Source organism: Primulina tabacum, chromosome 15 (genome assembly GCF_025594145.1).
Source record: "Primulina tabacum isolate GXHZ01 chromosome 15, ASM2559414v2, whole genome shotgun sequence".
In the NCBI taxonomy this organism is placed as follows: domain Eukaryota; kingdom Viridiplantae; phylum Streptophyta; class Magnoliopsida; order Lamiales; family Gesneriaceae; genus Primulina; species Primulina tabacum.
Genome location: NC_134564.1, coordinates 37,863,935 through 37,885,564, shown reverse-complemented (window position 1 = coordinate 37,885,564; position 21,630 = coordinate 37,863,935). Strand labels below are relative to the sequence as shown.

At 37.2% G+C, this 21,630-nt stretch overlaps 1 pseudogene; it reads left to right on the top strand.

Annotated features, from left to right (window-relative positions):
* The first annotated feature begins 37 nt into the window (after positions 1-37).
* On the top strand, positions 38-20,661 carry LOC142526406 (uncharacterized; annotated as a pseudogene).
* The last annotated feature ends 969 nt before the right edge of the window (positions 20,662-21,630 follow it).

The window sequence follows — 21,630 nt, the reverse complement described above, 5'->3', positions numbered from 1 at the left end:
ATAATTAGGTTTTATTAAATCGGAATTTAACAATGTTTTTTCGTCCAATTATATTCTAATCATCATCAGATAAAAGTCCCCGTTACTGCTAAATCATATTTTTATTAATTTCATCGTCACCATTGCGGCTGGTCGCGTTCTCTGTTGTCTCTGAATTTATCCTACAATTTGGATTCTTAGGGAGATTGTTGCCCGCGAGTGCCTACCCGGGTGTATGTATTAGGGTTTTTGAGTCGACAGATCTGAGTCCGTGTCTGCGCTTCGATCATCAATTCACCATGTTTTGGCATATGGCTGGCCTTTCCGCTGCATCTCCAGTAAGTGCCCATCAACTATTGCTCAGATGGACTTTGGGTAATATTTGTATTTGTTTTCTTGGCCATATCATCTGGTGAACTTGCGACTCATGTCTTGTTTGTTTGTATGAAAGCTTGTCTTCCATTGCTTTTAATTTGCAATGGTTATGATGCCAATCCTAACATAGATAAATGTAAATTTCAGGTGGAAACCATTTTAGATAAAGAAAACTTTACATTGGACGAGTTATTGGATGAGGATGAAATAATTCAAGAATGCAAAGCTCTCAACGGCCGGCTTATCAATTTGTAAGCTCTTGTTCACTCACCATACAAAATGTTGTGAGATCAAACAAAATATTTTCATCTTCATTGTTCGCTATATTCATGCTTTGTTGCATAGTTATTAGAATAAGGCACATGAATATTGTGGAGGCTATGTGCATGTAAAGGCATGCACCATCTTAAAGTGAAGCATCCTAACAAATAATTTGATAAAATTTAAATACCTAAGAAAATTTCATTACATATAACAGTCATTTGTATATTAGCAAAATTGAATAAATGTCATCTGCATTTCATCTTCATTGTACTATAAGGCTTCTTGAACATTTAAAGTGCATCAAGGTTGATGCTTCACAGTTAAAGTGTGCACTTTATCTAAGGAACAGGCGTTAGGCGAGGTTGAGGCACAAAGGCTGAGCCTTGAGTAGACACGTGTGCGATATCGGCTTTTAATAAATATGCTTTACTGCAACAGCTAACTATTAATTTTGTTAAAAGTGGTTTAAGATTAATTTGTAGCTCATATTTAAGCTAACAGTTCATCATGGTGAAAGTAAAGCTTATATTTTTCATGTTGAGGTGTATTTTTGGATTTGTTTTATTTGAACTTTTGATGGCCACTCAGTAGAAATGTAACGATCATGGGTCATTAGCCTGAACCAACATGAGCATCAGCTCATACCCATGCACAACTACTGGTCATGGGTCGTTAGGATGGTCCAGCATGAGCCGTAGCCCATGCCCATGTCTATGCACCGTCACTCATAGAATATCCCACCCCTGGAAAGTGGTTTCTTTCGCCTCTCCCAACACTTGAACCTAGGACCTCCAGCTTAAGTACCTAGATTCTTAAAGTGTTGGTATCAGTTGGGCTAGTACGGCCCATGCTGGACCATCCTAACGACCCATGACCAGTAGTGGTGTATGGATATGGGCTGAGCCTCATGTTGGTTCAGCCAACTGGTCCATGATCGTACAAAAAAAAATTTCTCAAATAGCATCGGATAAAAAAAATATTCTCAAATAACATCAGGCAGTTGATCTCTAGGATCATTTGGACATGACTGAAAGTCTGAAACCTTGCGTGTTGGTTAAGCTAAATGGCCCATGATCGTTACAAAAAAAAAAGGCGCAAATGATCCTAGAGATCAACTGCCTGATGTATTTGAGAATTTTTTTTTTATCCGATGCTATTTGAGAAATTTTTTTATCCTTCCAATACGTAGAAAAATCGATTATCTACACATGTTGGAACTTTATTGCGCTACGTGACTCTTTGAGCTGAAAATATATAAGGTCTAGAGTAGGGTAAATATGCAACCATGATGTAGCATTGTTTGAGCTTTCAACTATAGAATTTTTTAGAAAATACTGTAGTATTTTTCAAAATATTTTTGAATTTTTGTTTGAGGTCTAGAGTAGGGTAAATATGTAATCGTGAGGTGGCATTTTTTGAGCTTTCAACTATAGAATTTTTGAGAAAGTACCATGGCATTTTTCAAAATATTTTTGAATTGTTGTTTGCGTATGAATTCGAAAATTGATTGATATGCCCATGCATTGATTCTGTGCTATGATGGATTGCAAAAATGAAACTTACCAATTGTTTGATTTGCAAAGAGAGAATTTTGTGATTGTATGATAATTTCATAATTATGTTTTGAATAATAATTAGAAGTGTGAGATTGTAAATTGCGTTAAAAATTTTGTAAATAAAAAGATTGAGTTGTAGTAAAATTATTTTGTCAATTTTTTTTAATTGTAGCTGAGAGTGCAAGTAAACAAGGTCACAATACCTTAGATTTTGAGAGGCCAAGTACTTCGATGCTTTTGACGTCGTGAAGAAAAAATAATGCCAAACTTTCTTGCAGTTTGCGGGAACGAGCTCAAATTAGGGATGGCAATATTCCCCGCGGTTTCGGGGCTCCGCGGGGAAAACCCTGAAATGGGACGGGTTCGGGGATATGTTAATAGGTGTGGTTTCGGGTTCGGGGATTTTTATATTGGGACGGGTATTTCAAACGGGTTCGGGGACTGGGACGGGGACGGGGATTTTATCCCCGTGGGTTCGGGGACGGATATTCCCCGATTAGGTAGATCCGGGATGGGTGTGGGGATGGGAGCGGGGATATAATTAGGGGACGGGGATGGGAATGGCAAACCCGCCTCCCGCCCCGTCCCGTTGCCATCCCTAGCTCAAATTAAGAAACTCATTCAATACATCGTGGAAGATGCACCAGAGGAAGCTGAGAAAGAGCGAACATTCAAGTGAGTGTGTGAAGTAGAAGTATCAAGGTGTCCTACAAGGCTACAACGCCACTCCTTATTGATATCATTCGAATAGAATGGAAGTGTGTTTCAAACTAGAAGTTTGGTGAATGACCTTTCTCGTTTTCTCTTGTAGGCTTCCTTTCATTGCTTTTGAGATTTTCACATGTGAAGTTGATATAATACTCAAAGCTTTGGTAGAGGATGAGGAGGTATGAAGTTGTAAAAATTATACAGTTTGCTGATCATTTAATTTCTGAATATCTGTTGTTAACTTTACTTTTGGTTAACAGTTGATGGACCTGCTGTTCTCTTTCTTGGATCATGACCGCTCCCATAGTACATTATTGGCTGGTTATTTCAGCAAGGTATGATCATTGATTCCTTGGTAAGAATTGTGACTGATGCCTTGCGGTGGCTTCCTTTTCTTTTTTGGTTTTTAGACTTAATTCTAGATGATACATATTGCTTCTTGCAATTTCGACCTGTTCAGAGGTTCAGGTCCTTTGGTAGTGGTGAAGTTTTTGCTTAGTTTGTGTTTTTGGTTTGCGCTCATTATAGAATGAGTCTTTTTATTTATTTATTTTTAAATAGATGCTTTTAGGGAGTTGAAGTTTCTTCTGATTAGAAACGTAAACATATGTCAGTTTCTGGAAAAAATGTTAAAAACAATATTTATTATCAAAATTACTGAAACAAGTATTAGTAGGCAATGTTTTTGTGCACATATATTTAATTAATAAAAAAATATTTAGATTGCAGTTAAAAATTAATATTAATCACTTGAAAATAGAAATATAATCAAATAAAATAATTAAGTTAAGAATATGCACCAATAGGTATCCATAAAATGTATTTTAAAATTATATTTACAATTAAAATAATTTTGAAGTTCACTAAAATAACAATAAAAGTTTATACATAATGATAAAGAAATGGATATAGAATAAAGGCAATATGGTAAAAAGGGTGAAATATTTGTGAAAGGGTGAAAAAGATATTTTTGTTAGTCAAACAAAAAACAGAAACAGTCCAGAAATAGAAATGGAGGGGCTGTTGCACCTAAACAGGACCATGTACTCATTTATCTTGTCTGGGGAAACAGAAACAGTGTTTTTTGGTCCCCTGAACAAGACCATCATTGCTTAACAATTATTTATATTTTTTGCTTGATTGCATTTGTTGGCTTGACTGCTCATTTTGTATGCCCATGTTTTTTAGATGGTAGATCTTTCTTTCTGCAATTGGATGAGAAAGTAACACTAGATTAGTTATGATTTAAATAAATCAACATATATTGATTGACTTGGATTAATATAAAAGGATGTTTATGCTTTTATATTGGCTGACTAATTATGTTTCTGAAGTGTATATTTGATCTAGCATGTCATATATTTTGACCTTGTATATCAATTCCTTGCTTAAGTTTACCATATGTTGGATGTTCCTCACTAAATTATATCTTTAATTTTTGTTTGGTGATCGATTCTCATGCTTATACGTGCTAGGTTGTTGTTTGCCTCTTGCTGCGAAAGACAACTCCTCTAATGAATTATATTCGAGTAAGTTCACATACAAATTACTGAATCAGTTGGCAGTTATCTTTCTTTTTTTTTTCAGCGGAGTAGAGGTCTGAATATTTTAACTTACATTTGCTGAATGCTGGATCTCCAGGCATTAACTGAATAATGTTTTTTCTATTCAGACTTAAAAAAATGTGGGCATCTCGGTAGTTTCAGGCTTTTACTTTTGCACTCCTCCATATTAATAGGTGGTGTATAATGTGTTTGGCACTGTTAGTTTACTGACTAGGATTTGTTATTCTTATGATCAAAGGGTAGAAAGGCTAACTATTTCTGTATATTTTCTTACTCCTACTGTGTTATATCTGGTATTTTAATTATCCAGGACCTTATATGTTATCATGCTTGGCCAGGCTCATCAAAATATCATTAGCAAGGTTGTAGACCCAATCGGAATTTCGTCTATGATGGAGGTTTCTTGTTCACTCTTTCTTGCATCTTTGAGTTATGTTTGATGAAACTCCTAATATAATTGTTGTTCAACAGGTTTTAGTTCGTCTGATTGGTGCTGATGAACATATTTATACCAACAATTCGGATTCTATTCAATGATTGGAATCTATGAATGTGCTGGAAATGATTGTGGATAAATTCAGTTCATCTGTAAGTACCAGAAAGCGTGTGTGATCTTGCATATCCTTGCTATTTTGTTCTTCATCAGTCTAAGGTGCATCCAGTTACAGACTCGGACTTAGGGAGGGTCTAGCGGGTTGGACCGAGACAACGAGATATAAAACTGCACAAATAGTACAAAGCCTCCTACATTAAAAGTTTGTATTAGGAGATTCAAGAAAGGGGATAGAGGGTGAGATTTGCACTTGTAATGGGAGGGAATAAATAATGGGAGAGCGAGTTTTTATGGCTGGACTTTCTAAGTTAGTATTGCTAGCATTGCTAGGGAGAGGGAGGATTATATTCTGTTACAATACTATTCTTGCTCTAGGAGCCATCTCCATTGGATAGAGTTGGTCATTATCCTGTAAAGGTATCTCTGTTTCAGTTAATATGCACTTCTATTGTGATTTTTAGCTTCAAATCCGTCTTTGTTCTGTCCATAAATTGTTGCTTTGATTCGGAAGCCATAACACATCCTTTATGACCTCTGCCTTTCATGAGTGAGAGATTTGGACTAAAGCGTTCTTGTTTTAAGATTGTTGTTGCCTTTTTAATTTTTCTGTGTTAGGGCAAACCTTCAGTCACAAGACCCTGCAGCCAACTGCAGATGCTTCCAGTGTTGTTGCATTTCCTTTTTTAACAGTTTATTGTGTTAAAAATAAGTGGCCTGAGGAATTATGTGTGAAAATGAGTTTGTTTCTTTTTGTGGCTTAAAGTCTGCAGACCTGTTGAGAGATCATCATTTCTTTCTTTGCATTTTCAACTTTTTTTTAAATCTCTAACTATGTTTATTTGCAGGACTGCTCTGAAGTGCATGCTAATGCTGCTGAAACACTTTGTGGTATAACTAGATATGCTCCCCCAGGACTAGCTTCGAAAATTGGCAGTCCAAGGTTTCTGTGCCATTTTTTTCCATTGCAATCCTTTACAGCTTTTTCTTACATTGCCTGAAAGCTTGCTGCTGTCATAGTTTTATTGGAAGATTGTTTCACCTTGCCTTGGAGCGCTCAAGACCAAAATCAGTTTTGGTTAACTTGTTGTCGGTCTGTATATCTTTGTTAGACCCCAAGAGGTTGGCTTCGGGAATGTATTACATGTATAACCAGCAAATGACTCGTGGATCTGGAGTTGCTGCCGATCCTGAAACTGTTGAAGGCATGCTGGACAACCTAGGTATTGTTACTTTAGAGTTCTATTTTACGATCACATGCTCCAACGCTGCTACAAGTGCACCACAACATTCATTACTTGGAAGATAATTAGCTGAAGGTTTGGAAGAACAATCTCAGTCACTTAATAATAACGTGTCTTTGTTGTTTATGGATTAGGCAAATCAAGTGTGGTCAGTTTACGATAACTATGAAGACCTCATTAATGAGCGGTCCTTTTTTGGATGAACAATCCCGCTTGCTATTCAGCATTGAGTTTTAATTTGTATACTATTTAAGTGATATGATTGTGTTTTATTTTAGTGTGTGAGAAACCTCTGACTTTGATGGCCCAAAACATTTTCACAACTTCCTGAACGACAATTCCAACTTTGACAAAGTACTTATAATTTGGAGAGAGAAGTGGAAAAAGGATAAACACAAATGAGAGAAGAACGTTAAAAAAGAGAAAAAAACTTAAATGTACAAAGCAAAAATGAGTATCTAAACCTTCTGTCGTTGGATCAAGAATGCGTAAATGTGTCTTTCAAACGGTAGAATCGTTTTTGTGGCCATCAAATTTTATCGGTGGTGTCACAATCATACAGTTAACTGGTTTATATGTCAGGTGATCTGCTCAAACTTTTGGATGTCTCATCAGAAGATGACCATGTGTTGCTAACTGCATATGGCAAATTGCAGCCGCCTCTAGGAAAGCATCGATTAAAGGTATCTTATATTTAGCAAAGGATGCGGATGTTTATATTGTTGTGAGATGTTTTTTGTGTGTGTATTGATGGTTGTTTTTGTTCAGAAATTTATTTATTGAGAACTTCCTATTCTATTATGCCTGTATTCTGAGAACGATAACTGTTGCGTTTCCACTTTCCATATAAATGCTCTTCTAACATAAATTATTGATGGTTTTGTACTCACTTTTTAAAATGCTCTTCACGGTACTTCAGTCCCTCTCTATCATCCCTCACCTTTTGACAGTTGAAATTATATCTGCGAGAAAAATTGTTCTTCTCTGTGGCACTAAATCTAATCTTGAGCTACGATGTCTCAGGTTATTGAGTTCATCTCAGTCTTAGTGGCTGTTGCTAGTGAGATTGCAGAAAAAGAATTTATCCGCCTAGGTGCTGTGAAACACGTTTTTGAAATGTTTTTTGAGTAAGTTCTTCCCACTCCAGATGTTGACAATTCTTGTAAACTTGGTGAACAACTTCGGAGTACTCTAAATTGCATTTCATTTGGTTGTATGTATCCATACAATAATTTTTTACATCATTATGTAGAACACATTGTAGTTTCTTGCTTGGAGAGCAAGAATCCTCGATTTGTTGAACATATTCTTCATGATTGTAACGTTATTGGGAAGATCCTTGAAGCAGAGAAGAAGGGCATGCTTTTGTTTATTTTCATTTGGGACTTTATTGTTTATGAATTTTGTCACATTATGTACCTATCCTTTTCTTGCATTTTTGTTTGCCTAGGATTTAAAATTTAATATAATATATTTTATTGAATGTGTCGCACAGCCAACTATCCCAGCTGAGTGTAGAACACCACCCAGGATAGGGAATATTGGGCACCTCACTCGTATTGCTTACAAGCTTGTTCAGTTAGGGAATAACAACAGCGAGATTCAGACACTTCTGCAGGTTTTCTGAGTGTTTTATTTTCAACAGTGTTGTCATTTTTCGTAGTTATACCATGATCACCTGCATGCAGCCTCCATACCCCACCATCTACATGAAAACATCATGTTTCACTTGGTTGAATTTAGGGGAATGTTGATGTTGGTTGAATTTGCTAAGTATTCATTTCATTGTATTGGGCCTGTATTTTATAACGGTCTAGTGTTTTGCCGGTAGCATATTAAACTGATAACCTCTATAAAATTTCATTTCCATTTTCTTTTTCATTGCAGGAAAACAGTGATTGGATTGACTGGAAGACTAGTGTGCTTCTTAATTGCAATGCTGTGGAAAATGTCTTCCAATGGACGTGCGGGTGAGTGCATTTGAGTAGTGTCTTGCATCCTAACATATCATCTTTCTCGATTATGCATGCTGTGAGGGCCCAAGACTCTTAGTTGTTATTGCCATACAATTTGATTTGATTAATTAATCAAGTGTGAACCATTTTAAAATTTTCATTTAACACGAGCTCAAAATCATTAATTGATTGTAATTCCAATACTAAAAATAGTATGATTAAACATCTTTACAACAATCAAATAATAAACTAGTCCATACAATTAATTAAAAATAAATAAATATATACAAGCATTTTTTATTTCCAAGACATGTCCTGGTATATTTATAAATATATACTGGGATAGACAATAATATTAAGTGTGGCTCCTTCCAGAAGTACCATCTCTAGTCTCCTGATGACCTGTGATACTTGTCCATACACAAAGACAATAACAGTCTCTTTGGGGGGTGAGCAAACGCTCCGTTGGAACAACCATAATAAACACAATATGTAACTATAAATTATATATGATATGCAATACTTGCATATTATGAAGGTATCAGGTTAATTGTCTATCCACTGAGCATGTATCTGAATCAATCGAATCACTATCAAATCATCAAAGCTCGAGTAGGCCAATCAGCCTCAATCAAGTATAAGGGAATATCCATATGATAGCGGCGACATTGAAATCAATTTCTAATATCAACTCATCAATTATAGGGGCCATGAAAGACTATGTATTTACGGCTCACATAATGCCAAACATAGTATCATGTTCACAATCCCAAAATCAATCTCAAATCCAATGATATTAGGGTATCTAATAATCAAGGCTTAACATGTATGTCATGCATCGATGTATGTATAAAATGATGTATGTTAACAAAATTTTTATTTTATATATCGATTTATCAGTCATGAATGTCACGTATGTCACGTCAATTCAAGTAAGGCACAATCATATATCAAATGACATGGATATATGTCGAACGTTACTCGATTTCAAGATACCTTACTTTCTTTTATCGACGAGTTTTAATGCCTTCCAATCGATGAAGTCTTGACATAGAAAATCAATCTACACAGTTACATATAACATGTTCGTTCGATCCATTCAATTTACAAAATAGATAATTAGAAACATTCCAATTCTCATTTATTTATTCTTTTCATTTCCTTTTAAATACACTATTATTAAGATATATTATTAAGATATCCAATTATATCTTAATAATTAAATTTTACCTCGTTACTTGTTCTCGAAATAGTAGAATTTATCGATATAATTTTCTTTTATGTTATATTCCTAATTTTCGATAAATTCACAAACTACATGCCCACTTTATCTCTCAAGCACAACTAAAGATAGTATACTACCAATTCTGTACAGCCTCTAGTGAAATAAATAATTAACATAGGGCTGGGGAAGCTGGAACACAGGAATTCTTATATTATATCTTTTGTTTCTTGTTTGATTCTTTAATAAGATCACTATCCATTGTCATTATTCTTCCATTATCGTCACCATCAATTAAATTAATTACTTTTGAAAACCAGGTTAAATGCCATTGACTAAAAAAACATTCATTTTCAAAATCCACCATATTGATTTTATCGTGAAACCCATTACCCATCTCTAATTCCTCGAAACAATTAACATATTTGCTTAATAAAGTAAAATCCATGATTGCAGGAACTTTAGCTACGTAGAATCATATAAATCTTACACTTTCCAGTACTTATTTGCAAGAGCAATAGAAATCTAAAATTGTTTTCTTGAATTCAGAAAATTCCCATAACTCAATTCATAAAGAAAATATGGGATATTTTACCTACCTCTAACTTTGTTCCTCTCTTCTCTTCATATACGAATTACAACTAGTAGTTGGACTAAAACAGGAGTGCTTTGGTTATTCATTAACACTAGCTTTAATCCTTGATATAAACTCCATATAAAGATTCACCACACTCGTGCATAAGGTTCTTAATCCAAATTGAGAGAAATTCAAGAAAACTTACTTCATTCCATAGCTATACCCACTAACGGGAAGATCTTGTAGTTTTGTGGATTTGAAGGAAGGTTTACGATTTGACTTTGAAGAGAACCAAGTATGGATAACTCTCCTCTTCTCATTTTTCTTTTCTCGGTTTTGAACAAAAATGACTCGTCCTTGTTGCCTAAACTTAGAGTACATGTGCATGAGTTAGAACTGATTAATCATTTTCCTTCTTTTCATATATATATATATATCGATTGAGGGAGTATATATATAACTAAATTCGATTCCAAGGAGGATACAGTACATGCATACTCCCTCAATCAATGTTTATCATGGATTTGTTTGTTTCAATCCATCTACTCTTGTTAGGTCATTTTTTCATATATATATATATATATATATCGATTGAGGGAGTATATATATATAACTAAATTAGATTGCAAGGAGGATACAGTGCATGCATACTCCCTCAATCGATGTTTATCATGGATTTGTTTGTTTCAATCCATCTACTCTTGTTAGGTCATAGGTGACACATTTCCTAATTGCATAACACTAGGGCACATGTACTACATGTTTCTTTCTAATTAATCATTCAAATTTTAGTGAAAATCACATACACATGAAAAATAAATTTGAGTACACATTCTCTAATGCAACTCAATCTTAATTAGTTCTTTTATTTTAAATAATCAAGTATATATATTTTCATTCTCAATGCCCCGTAAAATGCTCGACAATTATTTCCATTATCTTCAAAAGGACAAGAAATAGAAATTAAACTTAAGTTCCCAAATTTAAATTTCTGCAATCGAACTACAATTCTCAGTTATTCAAATTTAATATTTCTCGTTTCCATTCTAGTCATATGTTTAACTTAAAATAATCAAATGATTATCAAGATTTAATTTATGATTTTCGATAACACGAGACGAGGTCTTACACGTACATTCATACTGTTTTCCTCTTGTATGTTTTTTATTAGTTATTGTAATCACAAACCCTTTATTAAGGCTATTCCCGTGCATATGGCTATGGCAAAGGTTCAATCTTTGACCTGTTATAACTTTTAAACAGCTGAATTTGAATGTACATCTCACGACATGTTAGGTCCTGAATGGTGGAGATATTAATGTAGGAGACAAATTTTGAATGTGATATTGGAAACTAATGGCATTCATATACATATCAAGGAAAAACCATCCTTAGTATGGTGAACTTCATCATTCAAACTCCTTAATGAAGGCGAATATCATCAATACAAACAGATGGATTCAACAATTAATTGTTATATCCGTTAGAATAAAGATTTTCACTGAAATTTATTTTAAATATTGGTATAATGGGTGGACGATTTTGGTTATGAGGTTTACCCTTGGCAGAAAAGTTAAAAAATTCAAGTGTTATTATATGTTAGGCCCATGTTATGTCTTAGGTGCTGTAGGTGTGTTTCCTATCATTTTGACAAAAATGGGTTTGTTTCCAATTATTACTATTGCACAATCTATATGGCTAATTCCTTTCTTTCACAGCTGAACCTCTCTTTTTATATTTTTCAGGAGACCGAACTCACTACATGATCGGACAAGAGATAGCGATGATGATGACTACCAAGACAGGGATTATGATGTTGCAGCTTTGGAAAATAACTTAAACCAAGCATTTCAATATGGGATCTATAATAATGATATTGATGAGGTTTGTTTTGTACTCTTTTTTAATTTCTCATCTTGTGTCCTCGCATTTTTAAACCTCACTCAACTGAGAATCTATATTTAGAGGATTGAAGGCAGATAAATTAATTCCAATTCTGCTTTGCTGGGTTAAATTGGAAATGGCCGATGGAATTTTTTCTGGGTGCCACAGTTATATACCTAGCTTAATACAATATTTTTTTCTATTACTACTTTCAATATGTTGTCTTCTGTATTTTAACCCCTTCAAGGTCAATGATTCTCGACCTTAGCCAAATCAGTGATATTGACAACATTTTATTTTATTGTAAAATTGTAGCATGCCTAAAAATCTTGTCAACGTAGCTCGACTTTAAGGTAGTGTCATTCAAAAAGTTCTTTAATATCTTAGATCGTGTCCATGTACCAACTGGAATCAGACACCGCTTCCATGTTGGGATCCCTTCTACTTCCTCTTAACATTTAAGGGCTAGCTTTGTATGTTTACCCAATCTCTAAATTTGAAGATCTAGACCCGAATCAGTGTCTTATGTTTTTGTAATATAGTTAGATGAGACCCTATTCACTGAAATGTGGATGGCAAGTGCGTAAACGAAATTGTAAAAGTGTTATTCACTTATTTTACCAAAATAGTTTGCCAAGAATGATTATAAGTAACTTTTTTCAATGATTGGTAGGTTGATATTTTTATATAACAAGCTTTGAAATTCAATTGCATAGTGAAGGACTGAAGATGTAGGATTTTAATTGTTTTCATCGACATAGTTTTCAGAAAATATAGTTACTTTTATAAACTTTTTACTTTGTGCAGGCTCGTGGTTCACTTGAACGGGATGATGAGGTATGCAATGATTTCGTTTTTCATGAAGTCCAACTGTGTTTGCACCTGTACTGAGTTTCCGCATATCATCATCACCATATCCATCCTCTCATCGCTGATTTTTATGAGTCTTTGAATTGAAGTATGTGTGGCCACTCAGAGAGAGAATTTTTTTAATATGCTCTCTCACTCCTTCAGCAGTCGAGCATCCGAGTCCTACTGTCGTTCAAGCATCTCGTCCAAACACTGAGCCTTGTCGATCGGCTTCTATTTTAACCACCGGCGCCGGCTGCCGGCCGTCGGCGACTTTCTATTTCAACCTTTTTGGCGATTTTACCATTTGATAATGAATCGCAAGTCTTTCATCTTTGCTGGCTTTTTATTTTCCTTCCTACTGAGTCGGTTTCATTAGTGATTGGTTAATGCGCAACACTGAATACAGACGCCTCGTTCAGTCCAAGCTGTTATCTACTGTCGAAGGGAATCCCGTTGCTCCAAGAAGAATGTATGCATCAATCAGACGGAAGTTGGCCTAGCAAGGGAGGAGGTCATTAAGCTTGAACATAAAGTGTTTACATTGAGGCTGGGGAATGGGGGTGAATCAGTTTGGTGGGCCGAAAGCACTAGGAAATCAAACTACATGATGGATTTCGAACGCCAAGAGGCCAGTTGGCTAAGCTCGAAACTCAAAGAGTTCATTAACAATACATACTCGAGAGTGGAATTTCAGCGATATAGGGGAAAGAATGCGATATTCACAGCACAGCGAATCATTAACAAACGTGGAAGCTTTGTTGAAGTGAACAAGTTCGATTCGAGGGGACGAAAGCAAATTACAATAGTGCCGAGCGGTTTCAAATCAGTGGGATGGAAGAATATTTCAGAGGCTTTGGACAGATTGTTATCAGGGATCGATACCAGAAGGGACCGTCAACCGATTAGACATCAAGAACGCAAAATCTATCGAAGAATTACTATGGAGAATGAAGATAACACAAGACGAATGGATGCTACAAAAGGATCATTGACAGATAAGGATGACTTTGATAAGGACAAAAAGGTATTGTGGCACGAGGCACTCATTGTTACAAGAAATAGAGCAAATATTGATTGGGATTTGGTTCGAAAGGTCCTTGGAAAACCTGCAAACAAAGTACCCGAATTATTTTCTTTTCAAGCAAACAAAGCAGTGTGGTGGCCATCAAATGCGGATGAGTATTCGTATTTTTTGAAGCTCAAAAGAGGATTCTTCGACGGAGGGGTGTCTTTGATTTTCGAGGAATGGAGGCCCGACATTAACACTACCGACTCGGTTGACAGGTGCTGCAATAGTTGGCTGAGTATTTATGGGATACCGTGGCACTTATGGTCCAGGGAAACCTTCGCAATTATTGGGGATCGATGTGGGTTCTGTTGGAGATCAGCAAGGATACGTTGCAATTTCACGATCTGGAATCAGCCAAGTTAAAGGTGAAGGGCACTGCGGGAGGATTCATAACCAACAACATGAAGATACAGTTGGGAGAAGGGAGCTTAGATATCAGAATTCGTGTAGATTCCTTTGACTCACATGCTTACGAGCAGTACGAGCGGCAAGCTTATGCTCAAGTACTTGTGAATGGCAAGAAACTGATTGCGGGCTGGGGAAATACAAACGTTCAAAATATGATGATGAATGAAGCAAAGACAACATATGAAGCTGCGGGAAATATAATGAATCAGAATTATCAAGAACAAACTGGGGACGAAGACCACACTAAATTGCCTAAACAATGCACTAAGAGGAGTCCTTTGGGAAGAGTTAATAATCACAGAAGCACTACAAGTAATGAGAAACTCAGTACGGTTTTGGAAGGAAAAGTGACCAAGATATTGGGAAAAGTAGTCCCAACAGATGTTCAAAAATTCAGACAGTCACCGATTCATTCCATGAGTAAGGATGAGGACGAAATGAAAACAACCTCGGGGGGCAATTCAGAAAAGTGTTTAACGATGCAAAATTACAAGAAAGTTTACAGCAGAAGATTCAAAGATAACGAGGAGTTACTAGTCGAGGATAAAGTTGACGAGGATTTCCTTGGTGCTGCTGATGGCCGAGGGTTGGGGAATGATGATTTACATGACAGTATAGAAGCAGAACATGATGAATCCAGTGACGACTTACAGCAGAAGGAGTATTACATTTCAGACTTCGATAGTCATTTTTCCTTCAAATCAGAGGAATCAATTAATATTGTGGAGGAGGAAGCGCTACTGCAGGGACTTTTCTCACCGTCGAAGGATACTACGACAATCATTGAGCCAATTACACGCGTTAACGAGGTACCTACTGTCGGAAAGGTACTAACCGGTAAACAATTCCCTTCTCTGAACCACTCTTTTTCGCTTCATTGTCTTTTACCTACTTCCTTCTCAGTGTTGGGGTTGTCTAGTGGTTATTTAGGGGGAGGGGCAGGGAAGGGCATTGAATCGTCAGGTAACGAGAGAGATATTTCCTCACGGGCTAACATGGATCCAATTTCTGGTACTAAAGATCGAAAGGGGGGAAAAAAATACAGAGGGTAATTGTTGGGATGAGGTAAAGAAGTCAACCGGAATTTTAAGAAGAGAATTAAGCAGGTTGAAGTGGGGAATGAATTATGAGCGAGGAACAACCTCGAAGGGGCCCGTATCTTTGTTATGAAAATATGCACTTGGAATATAAGAGGAGGAGGGGCGGCCAAAAGGAGAGAACTTGTTTGGGCGGTAATTCGCAAGGAAAATCCGGATTTAGTGGTTATTTTGGAAACTAAGCAAGAGTTGATCGATAAAAGATTTGTGGCAAGCCTGTGGAAATCAAGATTTGTTGAGTGGATTTATTTGCCGTCGGTTGGGAGCTCGTGGGGTATACTCGTCATGTGGGATCCAAGGGTGGTGGCGGTGAGCAACAATCTGATAGGAAACCATTCGGTCTCGGTTGAGATTAGTGGGAGTGAAGAGCAAAAGTGGTGGTTTTCTGCTATCTATGGACCAGTAAGACCAAGAGAAAGAGAAATGTTATGGGATGAATTAGCGGGATTGAGCTCTATTTGTGGGGAAAATTGGTGTCTGGGAGGAGATTTCAATGTGGTCCGAAATGCAGGAGAAAAACTGAATAGCAATTCGATGACTACGAGCATGATGTGTTTCGACAGTTTGATAGAGGAGTTGGGCCTTCATGACCCTCCGCTTCTGAACGCAAAGTATACATGGTCAAATTTGAGGGCACAACCGATTTGTTGTCGATTAGACAGATATCTTTTCGCCGAAGGATGGAGGGAAATGTTTCAAAATTTCAGCCAGACGGTGCTACCCAGAATTACATCGGACCATTGTCCGGTGGTACTTGACACTACTAAGGTGTTGTGGGGTCCTACTCCGTTTAGATTTGAGAATGCTTGGCTTTCGCACCACTCTTTTAGAGACTTGGTTAAGATGTGGTGGAGTAATGTGGGCTGTCAGGGGTGGGAGGGGTATAAGTTCATGCTCAAATTGAAAGGAATAAAAGTCGAGGCATCAAAATGAAATCGAGAAGTTTTTGGAGATATGGGTGTTAGGTTCAACGAGTTGACTTCGAGGATAAAGAGGCTAGATGAGTTAGAGTCCGAGGGAGGGTGGTCAGCAGTTTTACACGAGGAAAGAAGAACAGTGAGGTACGAATTAGAAATGTGTCTCTTTTCAGATTTCGCATGGATCAACAGAGATCGAAAATTAAATGGTTAAAGGAAGGGGACCAAAATTCAAAATTTTTCCATTCGTTATTGACTAACAGAAGAAACAAGTCCACGATAGACAAACTACTGCTGGAGGATGGAACTATGATCAGTGGGGAGAGACAGATTGAGGAGCACATACTTGACTTTTACAAGAATCTTTACAGAATGTCGGAAGGGGCAGGGGTAGGGGTGATCGAAGGAGTGGAATGGTGTCCCATAGAGGCGATGGAGGCCGAGGAGTTGGAGATTGATTTTTCAGAGGAAGAGATTAGGAGAGCGGTGTTTGACTGTGACGGTGATAAAGCGCCGGGCCCCGACGGTTTCACAATGGGTTTTTTCCAACATAATTGGGAAACAGTTAAGGCAGACTTGATGAGAGTGTTCGAGGAATTTCATGAAGGGGGGGTGGTGAATGGCATCACAAACGAAATATATATTTGCCTAATTCCTAAGAAACAGGACTCGATTAGGGTGAAGGATTTCAGGCCAATTAGTCTCACGACGAGTTTGTACAAGATTGTGTCGAAAGTGTTGACTAACAGAATTAAGAAAGTCTTGGATAGAACTGTCAAGGAGACACAATGTGCTTTTATTAAGGGGAGACAGATTCTGGATTGTTGTCTAATTGCGAACGAGGTGGTCGAGGACTATCGAAGGAAACATAAGAAAGGATGGATTCTCAAAGTTGATTTGGAAAAAAGCATATGACAATGTTGATTGGAGGTTTCTGGATTTTGTTTTCAATATGAGAAAGGGTTTGGGGAAAGATGGAGGAGGTGGATTAGGGGATGTGTTTCGAGTGTGTCTTTCTCGATTTTCATTAATGGAAGGCTGAGGGGAAAATTCAAGGGGGAGCGAGGACTTCGACAGGGGGATCCATTATCCCCTTTCTTGTTTAATTTAGTGGTTGACGTTTTGGGAAGATTGGTTGACAAGGCCAAGGGCTTGAACGAAGTAAAAGGACTCGAAGTTGGGAGAAGGAAAGTGGAGATTTCGCATATTCAATTTGCGGATGATACTTTATTTTTGGTTCAGTCGAAGATGCATGTACTCGCACTAGTGGATATACTAAATCACTTCGGTCTTCAATCGGGTTTGAAAATAAATTTGGAAAAAAGTGTGGTTCTGGGAATTAACCATCCGGATCATGAAGTTGATGCTTTGGCACAGGAGATCGGATGTAAAAAAAACATTTTGCAATAAAGTACCTAGGGGTTCCAATGGGTGGTGATCCATCGAAGATAGAATTTTGGGAACTGGTCTTATCAAAAATGGCAAGGAAATTAGCTTCATGGAAAAAAGCATTCCTTTCAAGAGGGGGAAGATTGGTTTTGATACAGTCAGTGTTGAGTGCGTTGCCATCTTATTACATGTCCTTATTTAAAGTGCCAAGAAGGGTGGAGAAGTTGATGGAAAAGTTGATGAGGGATTTTTTGTGGGATGGTGCAGATGGGGATCAGCATTGTCATATTGTCGGCTGGAAACAAGTTACTAAACCTAAGGACAGGGGTGGATTGGGTGTGGGGAATATAGGGTTAAGAAATCGAGCATTGTTGGGGAAATGGTGGTGGAGAGGGTCGTTGGAAGGAGATATGTTATGGAAGAAAGTGATTATAAGCATTTATGGTACTCAAGAGAATAGGTGGGATGTGGGTTTGGCAAAGAACACAACTTTCAGAAGCCCGGGGAAATTTATCTCTCGATCTTACCCGACTTTTCTTCCTTTGATTGGGGCGGTTTTAAGAGAGGGTAATATCATACGATTTTGGGAAGATGTTTGGGAGGGGGGGAGTCATTTTCAAAGAGTTTTCCTTCACTATATAGAATTTGTACAAGTCCAAACAAACCAGTTAAAAGCTTTCTGGCGTCACATTCGGAGGGACCAAATCATATCTTTCATTGGGATGTTCGTTTTAGGAGAGAGTTGAATGAGATCGAAGTGGGTGAGTTCACTAACCTTTTAGGGGTTCTAGATTCGGTTAGACTTGAGAGGGGTGTGGGGGGACTTTAGAGTCTGGTTGGGAGATCACACGGGAGTGTTCTCATTTCGATCATTTTACAATTCTTTTTTTCCTTTTTCTTCATTTCCTTATTTTCCTTACTCTGAAAGAATCTGGAAAGTACCGATCCCTCATAAAGTACGGGTTTTCGCGTGGATTGTTGCTCTGGGGAAACTACCCACTTCTGATTCGATTCAAAGAAGGTGGCCACTATGTATGTTGTGTCCTCAGTGGTGCGTTTTATGTAAAAGACAATAAGAAGACCAGGACCACTTGCTGGTGCATTGCTCTTTCGCTAGAGATATTTGGACAAAAGTCTTGATAGAGCTGGGATTTCAGTGGGTATTTCCGAGGACAGCGGCAGAAATGATTATCATGGAGCTGGGACGAGTTACAAACAGAAGATTTACGAACTTCCTACCACTTGTCATACACTGTACGCTCTGGTCTATATGATTGGAGAGAAACAAAAGGATTTTTGGGATAAGATAAAGTTTAGGGTCGCGAAATGGACAATCACTGTTAAAGAATTTCAGCATTTGTCTATTTCTGAATTATTTAGGGATTGGAGCTATGTGTGGGCATGATTTTACTAGCATAGGGCTTATTATGTTGTGGTCCTAATCTTCATGCGGATCACTCATCCGCTAGCATTGTAAAATTTCGATTATTAATAATATCTAGTTTCTTATCAAAAAAAATTTTTTTTTATGAGTCTTTGGACCATGTTAAATAACATCATCACACATTTGAGTGAGAAAGTTCCTGATTTTTTTTCCTTTTGTAGGATATGTATTTCGATGATGAATCTGCTGAAGTTGTCATTTCTTCCCTTCGTTTGGGAAATGACCATGAAAGGCAAGTGGATTACTTGTTTGATTATCTCATATACCGTATACAGAGCAAAAATCAAATATTCAATTTGACTTTGTTGGAGGCGTGTTACGGTTCTTTGGTTCTTTAGTTTTGTAGTTCTCCTGGCATCATTTTTGTTAATGTGCGAGTCATTTTGGGATTGGTAAAGTTCTATGATCTCATTTATAATTTCATGTTTCGTAGGGGACATGCACTTAATTTTAAAACCCTTGAAATTTGACTTGATGTCTTCTATCCATGTAAAGTGTGAGGTTCAAGACTTGCTACCAGGGAAAGATGCATTGCTACAGCAATCATAATTCATGAGATGATTGATTATTATCCAGGACTGGTCTGCGATGCGAATTATTTTTTGACACCCATGCTATCTTTTTTAATTCAAGTGTTTGCATTCCTTGATGTTCCCTTCAGCACTTTTTATTTTCTCCTTTTACCGCTTGTGGCTATAGCTTCACTTGTGCTCTTGTTTGCAGTGGATCTCTCTTCACGAACTCCAATTGGTTTGCATTTGATAATGAAAGAAAAGCAAACGAACCTTCCACTGGGTCAATTGGTTCCTCAACTCCCGTTATTGAGGCACATGAGTTTGGAGCTGATGACGATGAGGTCGTGGTCGATGAAGATGAGGATTATGCTGACACCGCCACATCCGAACCTCTTGTACCAAAACCAGTTGTAGACAATATGTTCGGTAAATTGGATGACAAAGAGGTTGAATCCAGCGGGCATACAAGACAATCAGAATGGGTTGAGTGGAGAGAAAGTTCTGATTCTGTTGAAGTACCTCCTACAAGTTCTGTTGGTGCATCTGAATCAGCTCAATGCCCACCTTTACCAAATGGTGAGCTTCAAGTCGGATCAGAAGCTCAACTTGATGGTGTTGTGCCAGACGCGCCTCCCCTTCAGTTGAGCCAGATAAAATGGACGCTGTTCTGTCTTCTGCTGATGCAACTATAGATAATTGTAAGAGTGATGGTTGAGGATCGACGTATCCGAAGATCGACTTTGGTACTAATCCTTCACAATCTGCAGGAGAGAGTGGCAGGGGTCCAAGCATTGGAAAAGTTGATTCTCAGGCAGAATACGAAGTGCATGAGTAAATTATGGGCGTAAATGAAGATTCTTGTAGTGAGATTAGATGATTTTTTTTTCTTCCATTCTACCTTAGTTGACAGCGATTTCACTCGAAGTCTAACCTTCCCCTAGTCTGTAGATTTGTTCTCCCTCCCCATATTTTTAGCATTATACAGCTGAACAAAGCCCAAACTTGCTGTTGAATATTTTCCATTTTACAAAATCTTGCATGTACCTTATTCTTCCAAGTGAAAAGTTAATCAAATACATTGATTTTTGTTTTGCCAAACATGTAAATTTGAGTCGTGTAATAGTCATTTTTTTTTTGTTTTTTACATTTTCTCCGTTTAATCATTAATGTGTATTCATATTAACTTTACCATTTTAATTCTAAAAATTCATATCAATATAATAACAAAAATGTAATTTAATATGTTTAAAATTAAATTTCATATCGTAATTTAATATGCATACACGTATCCCATGCCACAATTAACTACTAATAATTCAAAATATAAAAAAGATGCAGTGGCAATGTATATTTAATTTCATTTACAGCTTATCAAACTGTCACTAATCTGAAGCATAGCTGTCGATGGATTGGGGGCCGTACGTATAAGGTTGCTGCTTATGGTCAATGATCTACGTACGACACGACATCATGTAAAAATTATTATCTACTCACCAATTATTTTTATGTTTTGATAACCAATGAATTTTTAAATCCACCGTTATAAACATTGCAGATTCCTGGAATGGGAAGTCTCGAGAGAAGAATTCTCTAAGTCTACAGAAATAGAATCAAAGTTGTGAAGCCACTTCGTTTCCTGCAATAGAAATTCGTGGAAGTTAAGCTCCTCCTTTCCATGTACGTTTTCTTCTTCCTCCTCGATGCAACTCTACCCCCAGCAACTGTATCATTCAAAGTGAAGCTGCCTTAATTTCAGTTATCGTCTTTACTTTCAATGACACTCCAGTATCATTGTGCTCTATGCCTTAATTGGTGTGTGTTGTCTCCGAAGGAGAGGGAAACTCAAGACCACATGTTGATTCATCGTACTTCCACAAGTGTACGTATGGTGGGCTAGGGCGTTGGAAGAATTGAGATTGGTTTGGGTGGTGCCAAAGTTGACGCAAGCTTTATTCGCTACGGATCTTGGGCAGTTTTCTCGGTAAGAGGGGCATAATTTTTTGGAGAGCGGCGGAGTGGCTACAGAGAAATAGAAGAAATTTTGACAAAATAGAAGACAC